Here is a 26,868-nt window from a genome sequence, read left to right as displayed (position 1 = left end):
AATTAAAGCATTTTTATATTTCAAAAGAAAAAAACAATGGCACTTCCAAAGTTTACGAAACATTCCACTTTAGGACACGTCACACAATAAAACATTATGCACAAACATAATAAAAAAAATGTAAAATACAAATTACATTTATAGTAATGAGGAATGGTGTTAAGTATCAATGTTTCTGGTAACGTGTAATGCAACAATTATCGTTGTCTCTCAGGATGTTGTATAAGTGGGTCCTTCAGGCTTCTCCACTCATAACCACCACAAGTGTAGAGACCACACATGAGCGGAGTTGACAGAGCAGAACATGTTTGTTCAGTACTGCGTGAAGATGTCATATGTGGCTCAGGTATTTGTGGAATCAACTGAGCTCCTAATAACAGCATATTAGTATTAAAATGCCTTAAAGTAGTGGTTCTCAAACCCGGTCCTCAAGGCACCCAACAGTCCAAGTCTGAAGTACATCCATGCACAGGAACAGGTGACTTAGGGGGTCATTCCGAGTTGATCGCTCGCTAGCAACTTTTAGCAGCCTTGCAAACGCATAGTCGCCGCCCACGGGGGAGTGTATTTTAGCTTTGCAAGTGTGCGAACGCCTTTGCAGCCGAGCGCAGCAAAAACATTTTGTGCAGTTTCTGAGTAGCTCTTGACTTTCTCAGCCCTTGCCATCACTTCAATCTTTTTGGTGGCGGAATTGACGTCAGACATCCGCCCTGCAAACGCCTGGACGCGCCTGCATTTTCCCAAACACTCCCAGAAAACGATCAGTTGACACCCACAAACGCCCTCTTTCTGTCAATCACCTTGCGTTCGGCTGTGCGGATGTAATCTTCGCTAAATCCATCGCCCAGCACCGATCTGCTTTGTACCCATACGACACACCTGCGCATTGCGGTGCATACGCATGCGTAGTTTTGCCGTTTTTTTACCTGATCGCTGTGCTGTGAAAATCATCAGCGAGCGATCAACTCGGAATGAGCCACCTAATTAGTACCTCAGTCAGTTTGATCATACCATCTGTGCACAAGCAGGGATATCCATAAAACCGAGACTTTTCCGGTGGCTTGAAGACCGCGTTTGGGAACTACTGCCATTGTTTTGGAACTCTTGCATCCTAAGGTTTGCATCATGCATACTACTGAGTGTATTCATTTGATTTTCTGCTGCTGTATATAGCCTACTATTGTTAACATTTATGGCAGATAATATATGGTTTCTCCTCCTCATTTGTCTAGACAGTTGTCCTATTTGGTGGATATAGGTACAGTACATGCAAGCTCAACCTCTCCTACCTCAAATACAGCTATAGCACTCATAAATCGAGGCACCTAATCTGTACCAGGGCATTTGCTGCCTTGTAGCTCTGGACTTGGTATTGATGGTAATGACATTTCAGCAAGAGTAAAATAATCATGCCTTCCTCACAGTGGCGTAACTAGACATTTTTCTCCCCCAAGCCAAAACATTCCCTGGCACCCCCCCTCCCCTCCCCCCCATAATTGCCACTAGTATAGTGATGAATCTGTGCGGCGCCTTGCTGAAATGGGCGTGACTTTGCATAAAGGGGCGTGGCATTGCAGGGAAAGACTGCCAAGTTTTGCAACCTGCACGCCCAGACGTTGGCCACCACAGTGAAAAAAATCATCCTTACATTATTTGTCATTTTTCCTCCTTATAGTAATGCCCAGTATACATTATGCCACATACTGCAATGGCCCTTAGACATTATGCCACACACAATAATGTCCATTACACAATATGCTACACACCGTAATGACCCCGACACATTATGCCACACACCGTAATGCCTGTGACACATTATGCCACACACCATAATGCCTGTGACACATTATGACACGCATCACAATGCCCGTTATGCATTATGCTACACACTGCAATGCCCCTGATACATTATAGCACTGTGACACATTATGACACACACCGCAATGTCCGTGATACATTATGCTACACACTGCAATGTCCGTGATACATTATGCCACACACTGCAATGTCCGTAATACATTATGTCACACACTGCAATGCCCCTGAGACATTACACCACATACCACCATGCCCGTGAAATAGTATACCACACACCGTAATGCCTGTGACACACACCACAATGTCCGTGATACATTATGCCACACACCGGAATGCCCATTACGCATTAAACCCTAAAGTAAGGCTTCTAATTACTTTTAAATTACCTGCTCGTTGCCAGGGGTTTCATGCTCTTGGTTCCATGCACGTTGCCAGGGGTTTTCATGCGCTAGGTGTTATGCTTGTTGCCAGAGGTATCATGTGCTGGGTTTCAAGCTTGTGGCCAGGGGGTAATACTCATTGACAGGGGTTTCATGCACTGGGTGTCATGCTCATTGCTAGGGGGTAATGCTTGTTGCCAGGGATTTCATGATCTTAGTGTTGTGCTTGTTTCCAGGGGTTAATGCTTGTTGCTAGGGCTGTGCTCCCAGTGCAACATATGCCCCCAGTGCCAGATAGTCCACCACAGTGCCAGGTAAAAATATGCCCCCATAGTGTCAGAAACACATATGCCCCCAGTGCCAAATATGCCCCCCCAGTGCCAGTTACACATATGCCCCATATGCCCCCCAAGTGCCAGCTACAAATATACCCCCAGTGCCAAATATGCCCCCCCAGTGCCAGTTACACATATACCCTCAGTGCCAAATATGCCCCGCAGCGCCAGTTACACACCCTTCCCTGAGCTCCCCCGCTGCTGTGAGTTTTGGGAAGGAGCCGGAGGGCACAGTGCACGCCTCTCCTGTGTGTCCCTCCTGGGTCTCCAGTGTCGGTGGCATGTCTGTTAAATGAAGTGCCGGTTCGTAAGCCAATCAGAGCTTGCGGACCTGCGCCTCCAAGCCACCGCAGTGGCTGAGGGGGCAGTAGTTACGCCACTGCTTCCTCATTTCTATGATTGGGGCCTTCAGCAAGGAGTCCTGTTGCTGCAGATGTTAAGCTATTAAAAGTATCTGTGGGGAAATATTAGACAATTCTGTGTCTGCTCACAAGTGTTTGCTTTTCACACCTCCATATCTTTGCTTTAATTTCCGCTTGATGACAGAAACTGGCTTTTTGCATGGTACGTGGCCTATTGCATTAACAGCCAGCACCACTGTCTTCCAGAAATGTTTTTCTTTGGCCTGTGGTTCTTTCAGCCAGTCTCCCATACAGCACATAAAAACTCTTCACCACTGCATTCACCACGAGCACATTTTCATCAATGCTATACCTGATGTTATAGTATGCTTTGGTCTTACTGAGCTGGCTCTCATTCTTCTTAAGCTGGGTACACACTGGCAGATATATCTGCAGTTCAATTGATCTGCAGATATATTTGCCAGTGGTGGTTGTTCATACACACAGAAAGATGCACCAAAATATCTGCAGATATATTGGCCATCTGCTTTGTTCCACAGCAGATGCAATATACAGTATCTATGAAAGACATCTTTCACAGACATATTGCTTGTACACACTAGAGATGAGCGCCTGAAATTTTTCGGGTTTTGTGTTTTGGTTTTGGGTTCGGTTCCGCGGCCGTGTTTTGGGTTCGAACGCGTTTTGGCAAAACCTCACCGAATTTTTTTTGTCGGATTCGGGTGTGTTTTGGATTCGGGTGTTTTTTTCAAAAAACACTAAAAAACAGCTTAAATCATAGAATTTGGGGGTCATTTTGATCCCAAAGTATTATTAACCTCAAAAACCATAATTTACACTCATTTTCAGTCTATTCTGAATACCTCACACCTCACAATATTATTTTTAGTCCTAAAATTTGCACCGAGGTCGCTGTGTGAGTAAGATAAGCGACCCTAGTGGCCGACACAAACACCGGGCCCATCTAGGAGTGGCACTGCAGTGTCACGCAGGATGTCCCTTCCAAAAAACCCTCCCCAAACAGCACATGACGCAAAGAAAAAAAGAGGCGCAATGAGGTAGCTGTGTGAGTAAGATTAGCGACCCTAGTGGCTGACACAAACACCGGGCCCATCTAGGAGTGGCACTGCAGTGTCACGCAGGATGGCCCTTCCAAAAAACCCTCCCCAAACAGCACATGACGCAAAGAAAAAAAGAGGCGCAATGAGGTAGCTGTGTGAGTAAGATTAGCGACCCTAGTGGCCGACACAAACACCGGGCCCATCTAGGAGTGGCACTGCAGTGTCACGCAGGATGTCCCTTCCAAAAAACCCTCCCCAAACAGCACATGACGCAAAGAAAAAGAAAAGAAAAAAGAGGTGCAAGATGGAATTGTCCTTGGGCCCTCCCACCCACCCTTATGTTGTATAAACAAAACAGGACATGCACACTTTAACCAACCCATCATTTCAGTGACAGGGTCTGCCACACGACTGTGACTGATATGACGGGTTGGTTTGGACCCCCCCCAAAAAAGAAGCAATTAATCTCTCCTTGCACAAACTGGCTCTACAGAGGCAAGATGTCCACCTCATCATCACCCTCCGATATATCACCGTGTACATCCCCCTCCTCACAGATTATCAATTCGTCCCCACTGGAATCCACCATCTCAGCTCCCTGTGTACTTTGTGGAGACAATTGCTGCTGGTCAATGTCTCCGCGGAGGAATTGATTATAATTCATTTTAATGAACATCATCTTCTCCACATTTTCTGGATGTAACCTCGTACGCCGATTGCTGACAAGGTGAGCGGCGGCACTAAACACTCTTTCGGAGTACACACTTGTGGGAGGGCAACTTAGGTAGAATAAAGCCAGTTTGTGCAAGGGCCTCCAAATTGCCTCTTTTTCCTGCCAGTATAAGTACGGACTGTGTGACGTGCCTACTTGGATGCGGTCACTCATATAATCCTCCACCATTCTATCAATGTTGAGAGAATCATATGCAGTGACAGTAGACGACATGTCCGTAACCGTTGTCAGGTCCTTCAGTCCGGACCAGATGTCAGCATCAGCAGTCGCTCCAGACTGCCCTGCATCACCGCAAGCGGGTGGGCTCGGAATTCTGAGCCTTTTCCTCGCACCCCCAGTTGCGGGAGAATGTGAAGGAGGAGATGTTGACAGGTCGCGTTCCGCTTGACTTGACAATTTTGTCACCAGCAGGTCTTTCAACCCCAGCAGTCTTGTGTCTGCCGGAAAGAGAGATCCAAGGTAGGCTTTAAATCTAGGATCGAGCACGGTGGGCAAAATGTAGTGCTCTGATTTCAACAGATTGACCACCCGTGAATCCTTGTTAAGCGAATTAAGGGCTCCATCCACAAGTCCCACATGCCTAGCGGAATCGCTCCGTGTTAGCTCCTCCTTCAATGTCTCCAGCTTCTTCTGCAAAAGCCTGATGAGGGGAATGACCTGACTCAGGCTGGCAGTGTCTGAACTGACTTCACGTGTGGCAAGTTCAAAGGGCATCAGAACCTTGCACAACGTTGAAATCATTCTCCACTGCGCTTGAGACAGGTGCATTCCACCTACTATATCGTGCTCAATTGTATAGGCTTGAATGGCCTTTTGCTGCTCCTCCAACCTCTGAAGCATATAGAGGGTTGAATTCCACCTCGTTACCACTTCTTGCTTCAGATGATGGCAGGGCAGGTTCAGTAGTTTTTGGTGGTGCTCCAGTCTTCTGTACGTGGTGCCTGTACGCCGAAAGTGTCCCGCAATTCTTCTGGCCACCGACAGCATCTCTTGCACGCCCCTGTCGTTTTTTAAAAAATTCTGCACCACCAAATTCAAGGTATGTGCAAAACATGGGACGTGCTGGAATTTGCCCATATTTAATGCACACACAATATTGCTGGCGTTGTCCGATGCCACAAATCCACAGGAGAGTCCAATTGGGGTAAGCCATTCCGCGATGATCTTCCTCAGTTGCCGTAAGAGGTTTTCAGCTGTGTGCGTATTCTGGAAAGCGGTGATACAAAGCGTAGCCTGCCTAGGAAAGAGTTGGCGTTTGCGAGATGCTGCTACTGGTGCCGCCGCTGCTGTTCTTGCGGCGGGAGTCCATACATCTACCCAGTGGGCTGTCACAGTCATATAGTCCTGACCCTGCCCTGCTCCACTTGTCCACATGTCCGTGGTTAAGTGGACATTGGGTACAACTGCATTTTTTAGGACACTGGTGAGTCTTTTTCTGACGTCCGTGTACATTCTCGGTATCGCCTGCCTAGAGAAGTGGAACCTAGATGGTATTTGGTAACGGGGGCACACTGCCTCAATAAATTGTCTAGTTCCCTGTGAACTAACGGCGGATACCGGACGCACGTCTAACACCAACATAGTTGTCAAGGCCTCAGTTATCCGCTTTGCAGCAGGATGACTGCTGTGATATTTCATCTTCCTCGCAAAGGACTGTTGAACAGTCAATTGCTTACTGGAAGTAGTACAAGTGGGCTTACGACTTCCCCTCTGGGATGACCATCGACTCCCAGCAGCAACAACAGCAGCGCCAGCAGCAGTAGGCGTTACACACAAGGATGCATCGGAGGAATCCCAGGCAGGAGAGGACTCGTCAGAATTGCCAGTGACATGGCCTGCAGGACTATTGGCATTCCTGGGGAAGGAGGAAATTGACACTGAGGGAGTTGGTGGGGTGGTTTGCGTGAGCTTGGTTACAAGAGGAAGGGATTTACTGGTCAGTGGACTGCTTCCGCTGTCACCCAAAGTTTTTGAACTTGTCACTGACTTATTATGAATGCGCTGCAGGTGACGTATAAGGGAGGATGTTCCGAGGTGGTTAACGTCCTTACCCCTACTTATTACAGCTTGACAAAGGGAACACACGGCTTGACACCTGTTGTCCGCATTTCTGGTGAAATACCTCCACACCGAAGAGCTGATTTTTTTGGTATTTTTACCTGGCATGTCAACGGCCATATTCCTCCCACGGACAACAGGTGTCTCCCCGGGTGCCTGACTTAAACAAACCACCTCACCATCAGAATCCTCCTGGTCAATTTCCTCCCCAGCGCCAGCAACACCCATATCCTCCTCATCCTGGTGTACTTCAACACTGACATCTTCAATCTGACTATCAGGAACTGGACTGCGGGTGCTCCTTCCAGCACTTGCAGGGGGCGTGCAAATGGTGGAAGGCGCATGCTCTTCACGTCCAGTGTTGGGAAGGTCAGGCATCGCAACCGACACAATTGGACTCTCCTTGTGGATTTGGGATTTCAAAGAACGCACAGTTCTTTGCGGTGCTTTTGCCAGCTTGAGTCTTTTCAGTTTTCTAGCGAGAGGCTGAGTGCTTCCATCCTCATGTGAAGCTGAACCACTAGCCATGAACATAGGCCAGGGCCTCAGCCGTTCCTTGCCACTCCGTGTGGTAAATGGCATATTGGCAAGTTTACGCTTCTCCTCCGACAATTTTATTTTAGGTTTTGGAGTCCTTTTTTTACTGATATTTGGTGTTTTGGTTTTGACATGCTCTGTACTATGCCATTGGGCATCGGCCTTGGCAGACGACGTTGCTGGCATTTCATCGTCTCGGCCATGACTAGTGGCAGCAGCTTCAGCACGAGGTGGAAGTGGATCTTGATCTTTCCCTAATTTTGGAACCTCAACATTTTTGTTCTCCATATTTTAATAGGCACAACTAAAAGGCACCTCAGGTAAACAATGGAGATGGATGGATTGGATACTAGTATACAATTATGGACGGGCTGCCGAGTGCCGACACAGAGGTAGCCACAGCCGTGAACTACCGCACTGTACTGTGTCTGCTGCTAATATATAGACTGGTTGATAAAGAGATAGTATACTCGTAACTAGTATGTATGTATAAAGAAAGAAAAAAAAAACACGGTTAGGTGGTATATACAATTATGGACGGGCTGCCGAGTGCCGACACAGAGGTAGCCACAGCCGTGAACTACTGTACTGTGTCTGCTGCTAATATATAGACTGGTTGATAAAGAGATAGTATACTCGTAACTAGTATGTATGTATAAAGAAAGAAAAAAAAACCACGGTTAGGTGGTATATACAATTATGGACGGGCTGCCGAGTGCCGACACAGAGGTAGCCACAGCCGTGAACTACCGCACTGTACTGTGTCTGCTGCTAATATATAGACTGGTTGATAAAGAGATAGTATACTCGTAACTAGTATGTATGTATAAAGAAAGAAAAAAAAAACACGGTTAGGTGGTATATACAATTATGGACGGGCTGCCGAGTGCCGACACAGAGGTAGCCACAGCCGTGAACTACTGCACTGTACTGTGTCTGCTGCTAATATATAGACTGGTTGATAAAGAGATAGTATACTCGTAACTAGTATGTATGTATAAAGAAAGAAAAAAAAACCACGGTTAGGTGGTATATACAATTATGGACGGGCTGCCGAGTGCCGACACAGAGGTAGCCACAGCCGTGAACTACCGCACTGTACTGTGTCTGCTGCTAATATATAGACTGGTTGATAAAGAGATAGTATACTCGTAACTAGTATGTATGTATAAAGAAAGAAAAAAAAAACACGGTTAGGTGGTATATACAATTATGGACGGGCTGCCGAGTGCCGACACAGAGGTAGCCACAGCCGTGAACTACTGTACTGTGTCTGCTGCTAATATATAGACTGGTTGATAAAGAGATAGTATACTCGTAACTAGTATGTATGTATAAAGAAAGAAAAAAAAACCACGGTTAGGTGGTATATACAATTATGGACGGGCTGCCGAGTGCCGACACAGAGGTAGCCACAGCCGTGAACTACCGCACTGTACTGTGTCTGCTGCTAATATATAGACTGGTTGATAAAGAGATAGTATACTCGTAACTAGTATGTATGTATAAAGAAAGAAAAAAAAAACACGGTTAGGTGGTATATACAATTATGGACGGGCTGCCGAGTGCCGACACAGAGGTAGCCACAGCCGTGAACTACTGCACTGTACTGTGTCTGCTGCTAATATATAGACTGGTTGATAAAGAGATAGTATACTCGTAACTAGTATGTATGTATAAAGAAAGAAAAAAAAACCACGGTTAGGTGGTATATACAATTATGGACGGGCTGCCGAGTGCCGACACAGAGGTAGCCACAGCCGTGAACTACCGCACTGTACTGTGTCTGCTGCTAATATATAGACTGGTTGATAAAGAGATAGTATACTCGTAACTAGTATGTATGTATAAAGAAAGAAAAAAAAACCACGGTTAGGTGGTATATACAATTATGGACGGGCTGCCGAGTGCCGACACAGAGGTAGCAACAGCCGTGAACTACCGCACTGTACTGTGTCTGCTGCTAATATATAGACTGGTTGATAAAGAGATAGTATACTCGTAACTAGTATGTATGTATAAAGAAAGAAAAAAAAACCACGGTTAGGTCACTGGTATATACAATTATGGACGGGCTGCCGAGTGCCGACACAGAGGTAGCCACAGCCGTGAACTACCGCACTGTACTGTGTCTGCTGCTAATATAGACTGGTTGATAAAGAGATAGTATACTACTAATATTATATACTGGTGGTCAGGTCACTGGTCACTAGTCACACTGGCAGTGGCACTCCTGCAGCAAAAGTGTGCACTGTTTAATTTTAATATAATATTATGTACTCCGGCTCCTGCTATAACCTATAACTGGCACTGCAGTAGTGCTCCCCAGTCTCCCCCACAATTATAAGCTGTGTGAGCTGAGCAGTCAGACAGATATATAATATATATAGATGATGCAGCACACTGGCCTGAGCCTGAGCAGTGCACACAGATATGGTATGTGACTGACTGAGTCACTGTGTGTATCGCTTTTTTCAGGCAGAGAACGGATATATTAAATAAACTGCACTGTGTGTCTGGTGGTCACTCACTATATAATATATTATGTACTCCTGGCTCCTGCTATAACCTATAACTGGCACTGCAGTAGTGCTCCCCAGTCTCCCCCACAATTATAAGCTGTGTGAGCTGAGCAGTCAGACAGATATATATAATATTATATATAGATAATAGATGATGCAGCACACTGGCCTGAGCCTGAGCAGTGCACACAGATATGGTATGTGACTGAGTCACTGTGTGCTGTGTATCGCTTTTTTCAGGCAGAGAACGGATTATATTATGTACTCCTGGCTCCTGCTATAACCTATAACTGGCACTGCAGTAGTGCTCCCCAGTCTCCCCCACAATTATAAGCTGTGTGAGCTGAGCAGTCAGACAGATATATATAATATTATATATAGATAATAGATGATGCAGCACACTGGCCTGAGCCTGAGCAGTGCACACAGATATGGTATGTGACTGAGTCACTGTGTGCTGTGTATCGCTTTTTTCAGGCAGAGAACGGATTATAAATAAAAGTGGTGGTCACTGGTCACTATCAGCAAAACTCTGCACTGTACACTACTGAGTACTCCTAATGCTCCCAAAAATTAGTAAATCAAGTGTCTCTCTAATCTATTCTAATTCTAAACGGAGAGGACGCCAGCCACGTCCTCTCCCTATCAATCTCAATGCACGTGTGAAAATGGCGGCGACGCGCGGCTCCTTATATAGAATCCGAGTCTCGCGATAGAATCCGAGCCTCGCGAGAATCCGACAGCGTCATGATGACGTTCGGGCGCGCTCGGGTTAACCGAGCAAGGCGGGAAGATCCGAGTCGCTCGGACCCGTGAAAAAAAACATGAAGTTCTGGCGGGTTCGGATTCAGAGAAACCGAACCCGCTCATCTCTAATACTCGTATCTAGTATGACTATAAAGAAAGAAAAAAAAAACACGGTTAGGTGGTATATACAATTATGGACGGGCTGCCGAGTGCCGACACAGAGGTAGCCACAGCCGTGAACTACCGCACTGTACTGTGTCTGCTGCTAATATAGACTGGTTGATAAAGAGATAGTATACTACTAATATTATATATACTGGTGGTCAGGTCACTGGTCACTAGTCACACTGGCAGTGGCACTCCTGCAGCAAAAGTGTGCACTGTTTATTTTTAATATAATATTATGTACTCCTGGCTCCTGCTATAACCTATAACTGGCACTGCAGTGCTCCCCAGTCTCCCCCACAATTATAAGCTGTGTGAGCTGAGCACAGTCAGATATATATATACATTGATGCAGCACACTGGGCTGAGCAGTGCACACAGATATGGTATGTGACTGAGTCACTGTGTGTATCGTTTTTTTCAGGCAGAGAACGGATATATTAAATAAAACAAACAACTGCACTGTCTGGTGGTCACTGTGGTCGTCAGTCACTAAACTCTGCACTCTCTTCTACAGTATCACAGCCTCAGGTCAATCTCTCTCTCTCTCTCTCAACCCTAATCTAAATGGAGAGGACGCCAGCCACGTCCTCTCCCTATCAATCTCAATGCACGTGTGAAAATGGCGGCGACGCGCGGCTCCTTATATAGAATCCGAGTCTCGCGAGAATCCGACAGCGTCATGATGACGTTCGGGCGCGCTCGGGTTAACCGAGCAAGGCGGGAGGATCCGAGTCTGCTCGGACCCGTGAAAAAAACATGAAGTTCGTGCGGGTTCGGATTCAGAGAAACCGAACCCGCTCATCTCTACTGGACAGTCCTTCAAATTCCCACAGGGCTCACATAAGGTAGGTCACCAGAAGACTCGGCTGAAATCCGCAGTGCATACAGGAAGATGGGGAGGGGGGGAGTGTTCCCTGGTAAACATCCTCACACTGTCAGCAGGATATACTATGTACACAGAAGCAGCCCGGCCACACTCACTGCACACTCAGAGTGGCCGGGCAACTACTTCATCCTGTCTCCCGGCGGTTGTGGGGAATCTAGACGCTGCCGCCGGCTTCCGGATGCCCGCTGTGGTGCGCAGCTCAGGGGAAGGAGGAAATGGGATGGCGGCGCTTGGCACTTCTGGTGTACAGAGGCTTCTGTAATATAAGTTCTAGTTGCAGCTGCGACCTGTACTTGCGCTCCACATCCGTACCTTCCTGTGCTCTCTGTGTAAATGATGTGGTATAGATGGCAATGAATCGGCGCAGGGGGGGGGGGGGTTCTGGGTACTCAGAAACCCCCCCTGCGTGCACTACTATAAAAGTGCCCAGATCCCCCTGCCTGGGTAGAACACCTTGCCTTACGAAAGGGTAAGTGCCCCACATCAACCTCTTGCATTACATGTGGCCGCTGACCTTCAGCGCCTTCCCACCAAGCTGCATCTCACCTGAGTAAATTTTTGTTAAAAACATATTTAACAAACAGCCATGGCTTTTGGGTGGGATGTTGGTTCTTCCAAACTGAACAAGATGGAGACTATAGTATCCCCTATATATAAACACCAACAGGCCACACCCACTAAAATTCTTATAGGCCAACACGAACCAATAGAAAAAAAATTCATAATGAAAAATCTACCTAGCAACAGGGTTCCTATCATCAGCTAATCACAAAAATTCAGGACTCTTATATAGTTTCAACCTTAAATAGCCCTTGCCAACCTTAATATGAACACAGGATCATTGACAGCTCTTGTGCCTTTCCCTGTAACTCACCACTGCCTGCAGGCTTTACAGAAGCTACAGAGAGTTGATCTACCCTGCATTACAGCTGGCCTTTAGTGCTATTTATTTTTTGTTTGATATCTCAAAGGGTATTGTTGAAATGCAAACACTTACAGTGCTGAACTTACATGAGAATGTCTGTAATTGTCTCTTAAAGCACAAGTGGATGTAGTTACAGTGCATCCGAAAAGTATCCACATCGCTCCACTTTTTCCACATTTTGTTATGTTACAGCCTTATTCCAAAATGAAATAACAATACCCCATAATGACAACGTGAAAAAAGTTTTTGTTTGTGATTTTTGCTAATTTATTGAAAATAAAATGCTAAGAAATCACATGTACATAAGTATTCACAGCTTTTGCCATGAAGCTCAAAATTGAGCTCAGTTGCATCCTGCTTCTACTGATTATCCTTGAGATGTTCTTACAGCTTATTTGGTGTCCACCTGTGGTAAATTCAGTTGATTGAACATGATTTGGAAAGGCACACACATGGCTATATAAGGTCCCACACTTGACAGTGCATGTCTGAGCACAAACCAAGCATGAAGTCAATGGAATTGTCTGTAGACCTCCAAGACAGGATTGTCTCAAGGCACAAATCTGAGGACGGGTACAGAAAAATATCTGCTGCTTTGAAGATCCCAATGAGCACAGTGGCCTCCATCATCTGTAAATGAAGAAGGAGCGACCAGGGGAGAAGGGCCCTAGTCAGGGAGGTGACCAAGAACCCGATGGTCACTCTGTCAGAGCTACAACATTCCTCTGTGGAGAGAGGAGAACATTCCAGAAGGACAATCATCTCTGCAGCAATCCACCAATCAGGCCTGTATGGTAGAGTGGCCATACAGAAGCCACTCCTTAAAAAGCACATGGCAGCCCGCCTGGAGTTTTCCAAAATGCACCTAAAGGACTCTCAGACCATGAGAAACAAAATTCTCTGAACACTTTGACGTGAATGCCAGGCGTCATTTTTGGAGTATACCAGGCACTGCTCGTCACCAGTCCAATACCATCCCTACAGTGAAGCATGGTGGTGGCAACATCATGCTGTGGGGATCTTTTTCAGTGGCAGGAACTGGGAGACTAGTCAGGATAGAGGGAAAGATGAATGCAGCAATGTACGGAGACATCCTGGATGAAAACCTGCTCCAGAGCGCTCTTGACCTCAGACTGGGGCGACAGTTCCTCTTTCAGCAGGGCAACGACCCTAAGCACACAGCCAAGATATCAAAGGAGTGGCTTCAGTGCAACTCTGTGAATGTCCTTGAGTGGAGCCCAGACTTGAACGTCTCTGGAGAGATCTGAAAATGGCTGTGCACCAACGCTTCCCATCCAACCTGATGGAGCTTGAAAGGTGCTGCAAAGAGGAATGGGCGAAACTGCCCAAAGACAGGTGTGCCAAGCTTGTGGCATCATATTCAAAAAGACTTGATGCTGTAATTGGTGCCAAAGGTGCATCAACAAAGTATTGAGCAAAGGCTCTGCATACTTATGTACTTGTGATTTCTTAGTTTATTTGTAATAAATTAGCAAAAATCTAAAAAAAAAACTTTTTTCACATTGTCATTATGGGGTATTATGTGTAGAATTTTGAGGGACAAAATTAATTTATTCCATTTTGGAATAAGGCTGTAACTTAACAAAATGTGGAAAAAGTGAAGCGCTCTGAATACTTTCCGGATGCACCGTACAGTACAATATATTTTAACAAAAAAAATGATACAAACTTTTTATGACCCATAAGGATATGGATCTAACTTTGATGATTCATAGTTGGGAGCAAAGAAAAAAGGAGTAATTCTGCACTTGGGCAAACCATACTGCAATGCAAGAGGGGGCAAATACATTTATTATGTTTGCATGCAGGGTAAGAACGAGCTGCTTTTGCATGTAGCCCACACATACTGAACAGATTTATTCTTACACTGCAACTTAGAGTTGACCTAGGACACTCCCTCCTAAATCTAAGGGGGTCATTCCGAGTTGATCGCTAGCTGCATTCGTTCGCTGTGCAGCGATGAGGCAAAAAAACAGCACTTCTGCGCATGCGTATGTGGCACAATGCGCACGCGCGTCATATAATTGCAATGAACGATATAGTTTCACACAGGGTCTAGCGATGCTTTTCAGTCGCACTGGCTGCCGCAGAGTGATTGACAGGAAGGGGGCGTTTCTGGGTGTCAACTGACCGTTTTCAGAGAGTGTTCAAAAAACAAAGGCATGCTAGGAATAACGCAGGCGTGGCTGGGCGAACGCAGGGCGTGTTTGTGACGTCAAATCCGGAACTGAATAGTCTAAAGTGATCACATGCACGGAGTAGGTATTGAGCTACTCTAAAACTGCACAAAAAATCTTGGCCGCCGCTCTGTGATCCTTTCGTTCGCACTTCTGCTAAGCTAAAATACACTCCCAGTGGGAGGCGGCATAGCGTTTGCATGGCTGCTAAAAACTGCTAGCGAGCGAACAACTCGGAATGACCACCTAAGTCTCTTTGAATAGTTAATCCTTTTCTTTTACTTTGTTCCTTAAATCAGCCGCACAATGTTTAATGATAGCGGTATATATTATTATTATTATTATTATTATTATTATCGTTTATTTATATGGTTCCACAAGGGATCTGCGGCACCCAATTACAGAGAATAAGGAAAACAAGGAAACAGTGACTTACAGATCAAAACAATATAGGAGAAGTACAGGGTATAGTAACATAACTGCATCAGCAGACAACACTTGAATAAGTTTAGGGTGGCACAAAAACCGAGGGATCTGGTGCCATTGAAGGGACTATGCAGGAATAGAAGATAGTTAGCAGCACTGCAGTCAAGTACATGCAGGCGATAGGCAAACAGTATTAGTTCCGTCAACGCACTGCACCCCCTCCCCTGTACCGGCACTCGCCCAAACTGTGCTGCTGCTCTTGAATAAAATTAAAAAAAAATCCTAAATGACAGGGGGTGTCCCATTATTATGTGCCCCGTTACCCATGTGAGCCACAATTTCCCCCACCCCCACCCCATTACGGATGTGTGGCTCTGACCTCCGCATTACCTGCTCTGTGGCACAAAAACAGAGACTATTTGATACATTGATTTTGTTTGCTAATTAGCCAATTAACATGGTAGTGAGATGATTCATGGCCTATGCTACTCGGAGGGTCTCGCAAAATATTTCATTGAATACCCAAAATCAGTTCAGTAGTTCTCAAGGCCAGATGACCAATGGTCACATCTATACCCCTTCTCACTATACAGCCCTGATTATTTTCTGCGCAGATTCATATGGCAGTGATAAAAGTGGAGAAGTGAGCCAGTGGAGAAGTTGCCTATGGCAACCAATCAGCTGATCTGTATACTTTGATAGTATGCAAATTACAAATGTTACGTCAATGCTGATTGGTTCACTTCTCCAATTTTATCACTGCATAGTACATATCCCCCTTACTCTGTCCCTGTCCATGGCCATTCTAAACGTGTTTAGTCTGGAATTTTGGGCCTAATTCAGAGTTGATCGCAGCAGCTAATTTGTTAGCAGATGAGCAAAACCATGTGCACTGCAGGAAGGGGACAGATGTAACATGTGCAGAGAGAGTTAGATTTGGGTGTGGTGTGTTCAAACTGAAATCTAAATTGCAGTGTAAAAATAAAGCAGCAAGTATTTACCCTTCACAGAAACAAAATAACACACCCAAATCTAACTCTCTCTGCAAATGTTATATCTGCCTCCCGTGCAGTGCACATGGGCCCTCATTCCGAGTTGTTCGCACGCAAGCTGCTTTTAGCAGCTTTGCACACGCTAAGCTGCCGCCTACTGGGAGTGAATCTTAGCTTATCAAAATTGCGAACGAAAGATTAGCAAAATTGCGAATAGACACTTCTTAGCAGTTTCTGAGTAGCTCCACACTTACTCGGCAACTGCGATCAGTTCAGTCAGTTTCGTTCCTGGTTTGACGTCACAAACACTCCCAGCGTTCGGCCAGACACTCCTCCGTTTCTCCAGCCACTCCCGTGTTTTTCCCAGAAACGGCAGCGTTTTTTCGCACACACCCATAAAACGGCCAGTTTCCGCCCAGAAACACCCACTTCCTTTCAATCACATTACGATCACCAGAACGAAGAAAAAACCTTGTAATGCCGTGAGTAAAATACCTAACTGCATAGCAAATTTACTTGGCGCAGTCGCACTGCGGACATTGCGCATGCGCATTAGCGACTAATCGCTCCGTTGCGAGAAAAATATAACGAGTGAACAACTCGGAATGACCCCCAAGGTTTTGCCCAACTGCTAACAAATTTGCTGCTGCGATCAATTCTGAATTATCCCCTATGCCTTTACATACATTACTCAAATATCACATTTCCAGAGTAAAGGAGGGTCACCTACTGTCCAGTTCTCTATGACACTCAAGCAAAATAATTAACAGACCTTACTTGAAAACAATTTGCTGCAGACCTAGGCCCTCATTCCGAGTTGATCGCTCGTTAGCTGCTTTTAGCAGCAGTGCAAACGCTAAGCCGCCGCCCTCTGGGAGTGTATCTTAGCATAGCAGAAGTGCGAACGAAAGCATCGCAGCGCTGCTACAAAAAAAAAATTGTGCAGTTTCAGAGTAGATGCAGACCTACTCCTACCTTGCGATCACTTCCGACTATTTAGTTCCTGTTTTGACGTCACAAACACGCCCTGCGTTCGGTCAGCCACGCCTACGTTTTTCCAGCCACTCCTGCGTTTTTATATGACACGCCTGCGTTTTTTCACACACTCCCAGAAAACGCTCAGTTACCACCCAGAAACACCCACTTCCTGTCAATCACTCTGCGGCGAGCAGTGCGACTGAAAAGCGTCACTAGACCTTGTGTAAAACTGCATCGGCTTTTGTGAAAGTACGACGTGCGTGCGCTGTGCGCCCCATACGCATGCGCAGAATTGGCGATTTTTTTGCCTGATCGCTGCTCTGCGAACGAAAGCAGCTAGCAGTCAACTCGGAATGAGGGCCCTATACCACTGACTAAAGTTCTGATTAAAGCAATTAATTTCTCAATTTAAAACCAAATTGCAGTTTCACTACTGGTTTACTGTATACAGTATATGGAACTGCCCGATTTATAATGATTATCATCCCCCACTCACCCTCCCACAATAGAAATGTATTTTGCTCTCAATTGTTTTGCATCGGCTTTCCCAACATTTCAGCTTTGTTGCGTAGGTAATGGTGGTACTTGAACAAAGATTGTACAGCTGGAGAGAGTACCACTTACAGAACCCACAGACACATACTGTAACTATAAACATCCTAGTGGCTGAGGATTGCCCTGTGTGACAATCAACCTCTATACTTTACTAAACGAAGACAAGGAGACATAATTGTCGTAGAAATTGTTAGCTATTTATTGAAATTAACCATATACTTTAATAAATGTGAAATATAAAGTAAAAGTATGGTGGTAACGCAGGAACGGCTACAATCAGCCCAAACCCAAACACTAACACCACTCAACCAAAACAATCCAAAACAAACTAAACAACAAAGGTATCCACTCAACCTTCTACGTTGACCACACACCCGGTAGGGTGATGACGCTGCCCCTGGTATGGTCGTCAAGTAGATAAAAACAGTCAACGAAAGTGAGTGCACCTAAAAACTAAGGGGGTCATTCTGAGTTGATCGCTCACTAGCTATTTTTTGCAGCGCTGTGATCAGATAGTCGCCGCCTATAGGGGAGTGTATTTTAGCTTTGCAAGTGTGCGAACGCTTGTGCAGCCGAGCGGTACAAAAAAGTTTTGTGCAGTTTCTGAGTAGGTCTGAACTTACTCAGCCGCTGGGATCACTTCAGCCTGTCCGTTCCCGGAAGTGACGTCAGACACCCGTCCTGCAAACGCTTGGACATGCCTGCGTTTTTCCAACCACTCCCTGAAAACGGTCAGTATACACCCGTAAACGCCTTCTTCCTGTCAATCTCCTTGCGATCGGCTGTGCGAATAGATTCTTCGTAAAACCCATCGCAAAGCAAAGATCCGCTTTGTACCCGTACAACGTGCCTGCGCATTGCGGTGCATACGCATTCGCAGTTTTGCCAAGTTTTGACCTGATCGCAGTGCTGCAAAAAATAGCTAGTGTGCGATCAGGTCGGAATGACCAACTAAGAGATAAGCACCAAAAGCCTATGGGGTATATTCAATTACTTGTCGGAAAGACGGCAGTTTTTGACTTGTTTAGGTTCCGACCTATTCAATCCCCGCCTCATTTTTCCGACTAGTCGGGAAATGTGACTTGTTGGAAAGCACGTGGATCGGTGGAATAGTCGCCGATCCGTGTACTTCTGTCAGAAACGGGACCAAATTGGAAAGTTTTTGGCCCCGTTTACGACAATCTCAATCTGACTTTAAAATAAGTCGTATTGAGGAAATGAGACGGGGTAGCGGGGCGACGGGCTATAGAGGCAGCAGGTCAGGCAGGTACCTCTATAACAGGCATCCCTCCGGCCAGGCTCCTCTCTCCCGGCAGCGCTCCTCAGCCGGCACTGGGCTACACGGCTGAGTGCGGCTCCCTCCAGCAGCTCCCTGTGATCTCACACACGGGGAGCTGCTGACAGGAGCAGCACGGACAGGACAACGTGAACGGGCAAATCTGACAGTCAGATTTGACTCAAATCCACCAGTCGGATTTGGCCGCTCATTGAATAGGGCTTGTCGGATCCATTCCAACAAATGCATGCCGGAATGGATCCAACTTTAATTGAATATACCCCTATGATACTCAATGAGAAAAACACAAAAAACATCAACAAAACAGGGAGAAAGGGTGGGAAGACAGGAACAAAAGGGGCTGACCCAGCCCCCTAACTAGCCCTAAACTGAACCCACATCCTCCATGCTTATAGGACACACCCTATCACCTGATGCCCCCCACAGGTCCTCCCCCAGCCTTAGAGGTTTAATCCACTCTATTCCAATTCTGTCACTATGCTTCTACTATAAATGTACAGTTATGTATTCACCAAATGCCTAATTGACTCTACCAAGTCTTTGGGCGGGATTCAGTTCTTTTCACCCCTTTCCACACCTGTTCTGTTTCTGCCCTCAGGGGCGTGGTATCATTATTTCAGCTCGCTACCCCCAGAGTTGGGAGGCACCCAACCCTTTACACAGCTAAACCTGATCACTATGGACGCAATATGCACAATAACGAAGATCATTTTAGAAAGGAAATTGGGTGTGATATATCATTTGAATCCCACCTTTTGAGTGAAATTCCAACAACCCAATATTTGCCTAAGGCTTTCAACTTAGTTTGTAGCATAACACTAGTTCTATACAGACCTAAGAAAAAAGTTAGTGACATTGTCACTGGATTCTAACAGTAGGCTAGCAGTTATTACTGTTCTTGCATAGAATAAAACAAAAACATTTACTCTTATCAGCACTTTATAGGTCCCGATGACTTAGTATAGTCACCATTATGTGAGGGCCTTAATATCACCCTGGTGGTTTCCTCCTAGGAGCCATCGACCCAGCTGTATACACAATATACAGTATCACTTTATTATTATATACTTTTTTTTTATGTTTTCTAATAAATATGTAACTACAGTAGGTTTCTATCGACTTATTTACAATACATAATAAATATACTTTTTAATATAAGTGCATATTATAGTGTATATTATCCATTATACGCAAAAAAAAGCTTACATTTATATGAATCAATTATAACGTTACGTTTGATTTTGTTATAGCTATATTTGCTGGTTTTATTAGATGACAGTGTTCTCCATTAGTGTCTAGGACCCTGAGGAGATGGAGGAACACCTGTTGGTAAGCCAATTAAAAAGTGCTTAAGAGTACAAAAAGCCTAACATTTTTTTGTAATTAAGCTCTTGATGAAGTCCCTGCTGTGAGATGAAACATGCAACGTAACGGTGATTGGAGGAAGCTCTGTAGCTTCCCCTTCCCTGTGATGTCACCCCCACCAAGAGCTAAGAGGAGACCTGCTGTGTCAGACGTTTACCGACATCACTCAGAGTCAAGTCTGGGAGAGGTTCCCTTCACAAGTGCTGGGCTTACATCTGTTCTCCTCCAGGAAGAGGGAAATAACAGCTCATGCCTACCAGGAGGGAACTGCATCATGCAGAGAATTCAAAGACATTGTGGCTCTGAGACTGAGAGTGGGTATAGGGGGCGATGATTCCCATGCCAGCTGTTTTGGTTCCACTTTGGACCATGCTGAGCATGTTTTGTCAGTTCACAATGTTTACTGTATATCAGTTTGATGGCAGTAAGTTTGGGGCACTCACATAATTGTTAGCATCACTGCATTCCCGTATTTTCATGGGTTCTCTCCTCCCACACTCAAAAAACACACTGGTAGGTCCAATGGCGTAAGTTCATCCCTGTCACCCGGAGGCAAGTTAGAGTTCCCCCTCGATAAAAAGGGAAAATTATTATATGATATGAATTTGAGGATAGGACAGAGGTGACTGGACTAGGAGGGACAGTGCCAGGGCTGGGGTGACAGGGCCAGAATTGAGATGAAAGCGACAGTACGGTGGTACCAGTACAGACTAAGGGGGGCATGTACTAAGCAGTGATAAAAGCGGAGAAGTGTGCCAGTAGAGAAATTTCCCATGGCAACCAATCAGCTGCTGAGTACAATTGTATAATATGCAAATTAGAAATGTTACGTCAATGCTGATTGGTTGCCATGGGCAACTTCTCCACTGGCTCACTTCTCCACTTTTATCACTGCTGAGTACATGTCCCCCTTAGAGAGAGGGGGCAGGAACAGGACAGAACAGAGGGCACAGAAAAGATGAGTGACAGGGCCAAGATAGAGCAGACAGGGGGAGGACAGGGGTGACAGAACCGTGACAGAACAGAGAGAACAGGAGCAGGACAGGGAAATGGGGACAGGAGAGATGGGTGACAGGACCAGGATAGCGGTGACAGGGCCATAACAGAACAGATCGGACAGGATAGATGGGTGACATGACTAGGTTAGAGGGGACAGGGGGAGGAAAGGGGTGACAGAACCGTGACAGAACATAGGGAACAGGAGCAGGACAGAGAAAGGGGGACAGGAGAGATGGGTGACAGGACCAGGATAGCGGTGACAGGGCCATAACAGAACAGATCGGACAGGATAGATGGGTGACATGACTAGGTTAGAGGGGACAGGGGGAGGAAAGTGGTGACAGAACCGTGACAGAACATAGGGAACAGGAGCAGGACAGAGAAAGGGGGACAGGAGAGATGGGTGACAGGACCAGGATAGCGGTGACAGGGCCAATACACAGAAAAGAGGGACTACAGTGGAGAAAAACAGAATTGACTGGGACAAAATAGAGATGACTGGGACAGGACACAGGTGACAGGACCAGGACAGGGTGATGGGGACAGTACAGAACAGAGGAGACAGGAGAGCGGGGTGACAGGGACAGGACAGAGATGACAGGGACAAGATAGAGGTGACAAAGATTAGAACCAGGACAGAGGTACCATGACAGAGGAGACAGGGCCAGAACCCTTGGGATAGGAGAGAGGGTTACCAAGGCCAGGACATATGCTGTATAGTTTACCATTTCTGTAGGGATATCTGCTGCTTCTCCAGCCTGCAGTCCCATACAGTGGCGGAACTAGCGAGCGGTGGGGCCAGGTGCGACAAAATGCTTTGGGACCCCCCCATCCCATCCAAGTCCACCCCCTCACCCCTGGAGAGGACCTGGTGAGGGGGACCTGCTCAGGGCCAGAGAAATGGATACCTAGCAACAGTGCCGTAACTAGACATTTTAGCACTGTGTGCAAGAAACGGCATCGGAGCCCCACCCCTGCATGCAAAACAGGGGCAGTGCGCGCCGTAGGCGCGCGCAAAAATACATAGTGGCGTGGCTTCGTGGGGAAGGGGTGTGGCCACAAAATAATACCAATTCATAAAACGGTGCACAGTAGTCTCCATTATTCAAATTACGCCACACAGTGGCACCACTACACCAGGTAGAGACTGTTTTAAACCTTACGGTGGACAGATTCCCCTTTTTACACATTACGGCAGACAGCGTCCCCTTTTTACACATTACGGCAGACCGCGCCCCCTTTTTACACATTACGGCAGACAGCGTCCCCCTTTTTACACATTACGGCAGACAGCGTGCACTTTTTACACATAACGGCAGACAGCGTACACTTTTTACACATAACGGCAGACAGCGTACACTTTTTACACATAACGGCAGACAGCGTCCCCTTTTTACACATTACGGCAGACAGCGTGCCCGTGTTACACATTACGGCAGACAGCGTCCCCCTTTTTACACATTACGGCAGGCAGATTCCCCCTTTTTACACATTGCGGCAGGCAGATTCCCCCTTTTTACACATTGCGGCAGGCAGATTCCCCATTTTTACACATTGCGGCAGGCAGATTCCCCCTTTTTACACATTGCGGCAGGCAGATTCCCCATTTTTACACATAGCGGCAGGCAGATTCCCCATTTTTACACATTGCGGCAGGCAGAGTCCCCATTTTTACACATAGCGGCAGGCAGTCCCAAGAAAGAAAGAAAGAAAGAAAGAAAGAAAGAAAGAAAGAAAGAAAGAAAGAAAGAAAGAAAGAAAGAAAGAGACAGAAAGAAAGAAGAATTATACTTACCCTCTCCGCTGGCTCAGGCTCCTCGGTGCAGCTTGACGATTCCCGGGCAGTAGAGAAGGAGGAGGAGGGAGGTGGAGGAGGGAGCCGCAGCAGCGCTGTGTTATTGGTGGAGGCGCTGCTGCTGCTGCCCCTCTGCTTCACTATAGGCTGTTCTCGGAAGACAGCCTATAGTGAAGCAGAGGGGCAGCAGCAGCAGCGCCTCCACCAGTAACAAAGCGCTGCTGCGGCTGCCTCCTCCACCTCCCTCCTCCTCCTTCCCCCGTACCGCTGCTCCTCTCCTCTCCGGGCAGCTGTGCGCTGTGGGCAGCGGTTGCCCGCAGCACACAGCGGCATATAATGAGTCAATTGACTCATTACATGCTTTGGGCCCCTGGACAGAGGCGGGCCCCAGTGCAATGCACTGGTTGCACCGGCGGTAGTTCCGCCTCTGGTCCCATACACACTCCCCAGTCAGTGATAGCACCGCATAGCTCACCTGCATGGTGTCCTGGCCGGCTACTCACTCAGGATCTGGGTCGCGGTCGGATGTCACGTGATGTCCGCGGCCCAAAGCACAATAGAGAGCAGCGAGACGGTCACAGAGGAGGAGCGAGCGTCACTGATGATAGACACTGCGCTTAGCGGCTCCTTTACTACAGCAGCTGCAGAATGGGTACAGAGCCCGGTGGCAACTGACTCTGTTGTCTCCGGCAGTTCCGCCCCTGGGTAGGTTTATTGGATTCTTACAACATGAATACTAATGTGCATTTTTTTCAAAAAGTATTGGACTACCACACAGACTCCAGTCTTCCTGTTCTCCAGGGAGGCTTCATGCACTATAACAAGATAACCCCTGAGATCTCTACTGAGCATGTGCAGGGGCCATCTTGTCTTTATTGGGTAGAGCCACACTGACGGAGGCCGTAGTCTCCTGATTATGAGAGACCTGGTAACACCTGCAATAAAACTGTTCAAGCATCCCTGCACAACTACCTGTTTGCAGCATAAACTGACCAGCTGGTGAGTTGTATAAAACCCAGCGATGTGCGGTGGGGTGAGGCAGAGCCTTTCCTGTCATACTAACGTTTGTGCCAGAGTTTTGACTGTATAAAGTATATGAAAAATACAAAGACATTTTTTGAAATATGTTATTTGTATTATTCTAATCATTTTTATATCCAAAACTCTGGAGTAAAAAGTCCATGGCAGGTGACGCAGTGCCTCACCTACCTATCATTCCTGCACATCTCTGATCAAAACTTACCAAATTTCCAGGAGTTTATATTGCTACACCTGTGTATAAGGCAGCTGTACCCTTTGGCTGATATATTGTGTATACATTTGGCTCTGGTGCTAGCCAGTGCCTCCTGAGCCATTTAGCTCACCGCACGTCCCTGAAAACCCCACCCGACTCAAGCCTCGCTTCATGACCAGTCTACAGAGAGTACAGCTGTACAGTACCTGTTATCTATTAATAAAACACCACTGGTTAAGTAACTGGTTTGTTCATAGTGTGTGTCATCTGCTGGTGTGTGCCTATATAACTCTGCAATATCAACACCCGCACACACATCTCCAACAGTAAACAGAGATGAGAAAACTTTACAAAATGACAGTATTAGTTAAGTTCTTATCAATATACACATATAAAAGATTCTGACATCTGCTGTCAGTTTTCCATATGGCTGGGACGGCCTGCTTATTACCTAACGCTAATGCAAGACATCGCCCAATTATGCTCAACATCTGCACCTGCATGTGCAATGTCCTCCCACCACTGTTTTTCCTTCTGCATCAGTCAATGGGGCCGATTCAGACCTGATCGATGTGGGTGATTAGGCACAAACTGCGCATGCATATGCACTGCAATGCACAGGCACGTTGCACGGGTACAAAGCGGATCGCCGCTCAGCGATGGGTTTGTGCGAAGGATCCATTTGCACGGGCGTTCGCAAGGAGATTGACAGGAAGAGGGCATTAGTGGGTGGCAACTGACCGTTTTCTGGGAGTGGTTGGAAAAAAGCAGGCGTGTCCAAGCATTTTCAGGGCGGGTTCCTGACGTCAATTGCGGTCCCGGACAGGCTGATGTGATCGCAGCGGCTGATTAAGTCCCGGGCTGTGCAGAGACTGCACAAGATCTGTTTGTACAGCTCTGCTACACATGAGTTCGCACACTTGCACAGCTAAAATACACTCCCCTTTGGGCGGTGACTATCTGATCGCAGGACTGCAAAAATCGCTGCTCAGATCTGAATTACCCCCATTGTCAGTATCTAGACATGCACCCTACCCTACTCCATACTACTGTATTTGGAAAAGATTTGTCTGAAAGAGGACTTCCATCTCCATCTGCACGCAACTGGTGATGCCCACGACACTCACACTAGATGGAATAGTTCCATGCAGAGGCAGAACTTTGAGAGGCAATGGAGTCATCTGCCGCCGGGCTCCTGCTCTGAAGGGGGCACCTCTCCTCCCATTCTGTGACACCATTGAATTAAGTTAATTGATAGCTGTCGCTGTCTTTTCAGTGGCTGACTTCCTCACTGGTCCCTGCACCTTACAAATCACACCCTCTTTATTATACTGAATATACACATTTTACAAGTGTCACACCCAGGATTAAAAACCACAACCTATTACACTAGAAGCAGACACCTTACTGATGAAGATATTTGCTCCTGTATAGGAAATATGAGAATTTTAACTATATGAAGATACTTCTCTGACAATTACACGTAACTTCATATAGTTATAATTCTCCTGCTTCCTGTACAGGAGCAAATAACTCCATCAGTAAAGTGTCTGCTATTAGTGTAACAGGTCATGGGATCTAATCCTGGGTATGACTGCTAAGAAATGTGTGATTTAAAATAAAAGACAATTAGATGTATAAATACAGTATATACATTTTTTTACACGCACGCACGTGATCTGTATGTTCTGCTCAAGCTCTGCTCCATGCTAGGAGTCTGTTTCATGCAGAACTGTGAGAACGGCTGTACATCCAGATCACTACTGAATAAAGTACTTCTCTGGTTTATTAGTGGTCTGTTCACTGACTTCAGGGCTTTCGCTGGTGTGAATCAGGACTCTGCCATACCATCACCAACAGTCCACACTTATTGTGGTGTATATTAGAGATGAGCGCCTGAAATTTTTCGGGTTTTGTGTTTTGGTTTTGGGTTCGGTTCCGCGGCCGTGTTTTGGGTTCGAACGCGTTTTGGCAAAACCTCACCGAATTATTTTTGTCGGATTCGGGTGTGTTTTGGATTCGGGTGTTTTTTTCCAAAAACACTAAAAAACAGCTTAAATCATAGAATTTGGGGGTCATTTTGATCCCAAAGTATTATTAACCTCAAAAACCATAATTTACACTCATTTTCAGTCTATTCTGAATACCTCACACCTCACAATATTATTTTTAGTCCTAAAATTTGCACAGAGGTCGCTGTGTGAGTAAGATAAGCGACCCTAGTGGCCGACACAAACACCGGGCCCATCTAGGAGTGGCACTGCAGTGTCACGCAGGATGTCCCTTCCAAAAAACCCTCCCCAAACAGCACATGACGCAAAGAAAAAAAGAGGCGCAATGAGGTAGCTGTGTGAGTAAGATTAGCGACCCTAGTGGCCGACACAAACACCGGGCCCATCTAGGAGTGGCATTTTTGTTCTCCATATTTTAATAGGCACAACTAAAAGGCACCTCAGGTAAACAATGGAGATGGATGGATTGGATACTAGTATACAAT

This window comes from Pseudophryne corroboree, chromosome 5 (assembly GCF_028390025.1).
Source record: "Pseudophryne corroboree isolate aPseCor3 chromosome 5, aPseCor3.hap2, whole genome shotgun sequence".
Taxonomy (NCBI): domain Eukaryota; kingdom Metazoa; phylum Chordata; class Amphibia; order Anura; family Myobatrachidae; genus Pseudophryne; species Pseudophryne corroboree.
This window is presented reverse-complemented; position numbering follows the sequence as displayed.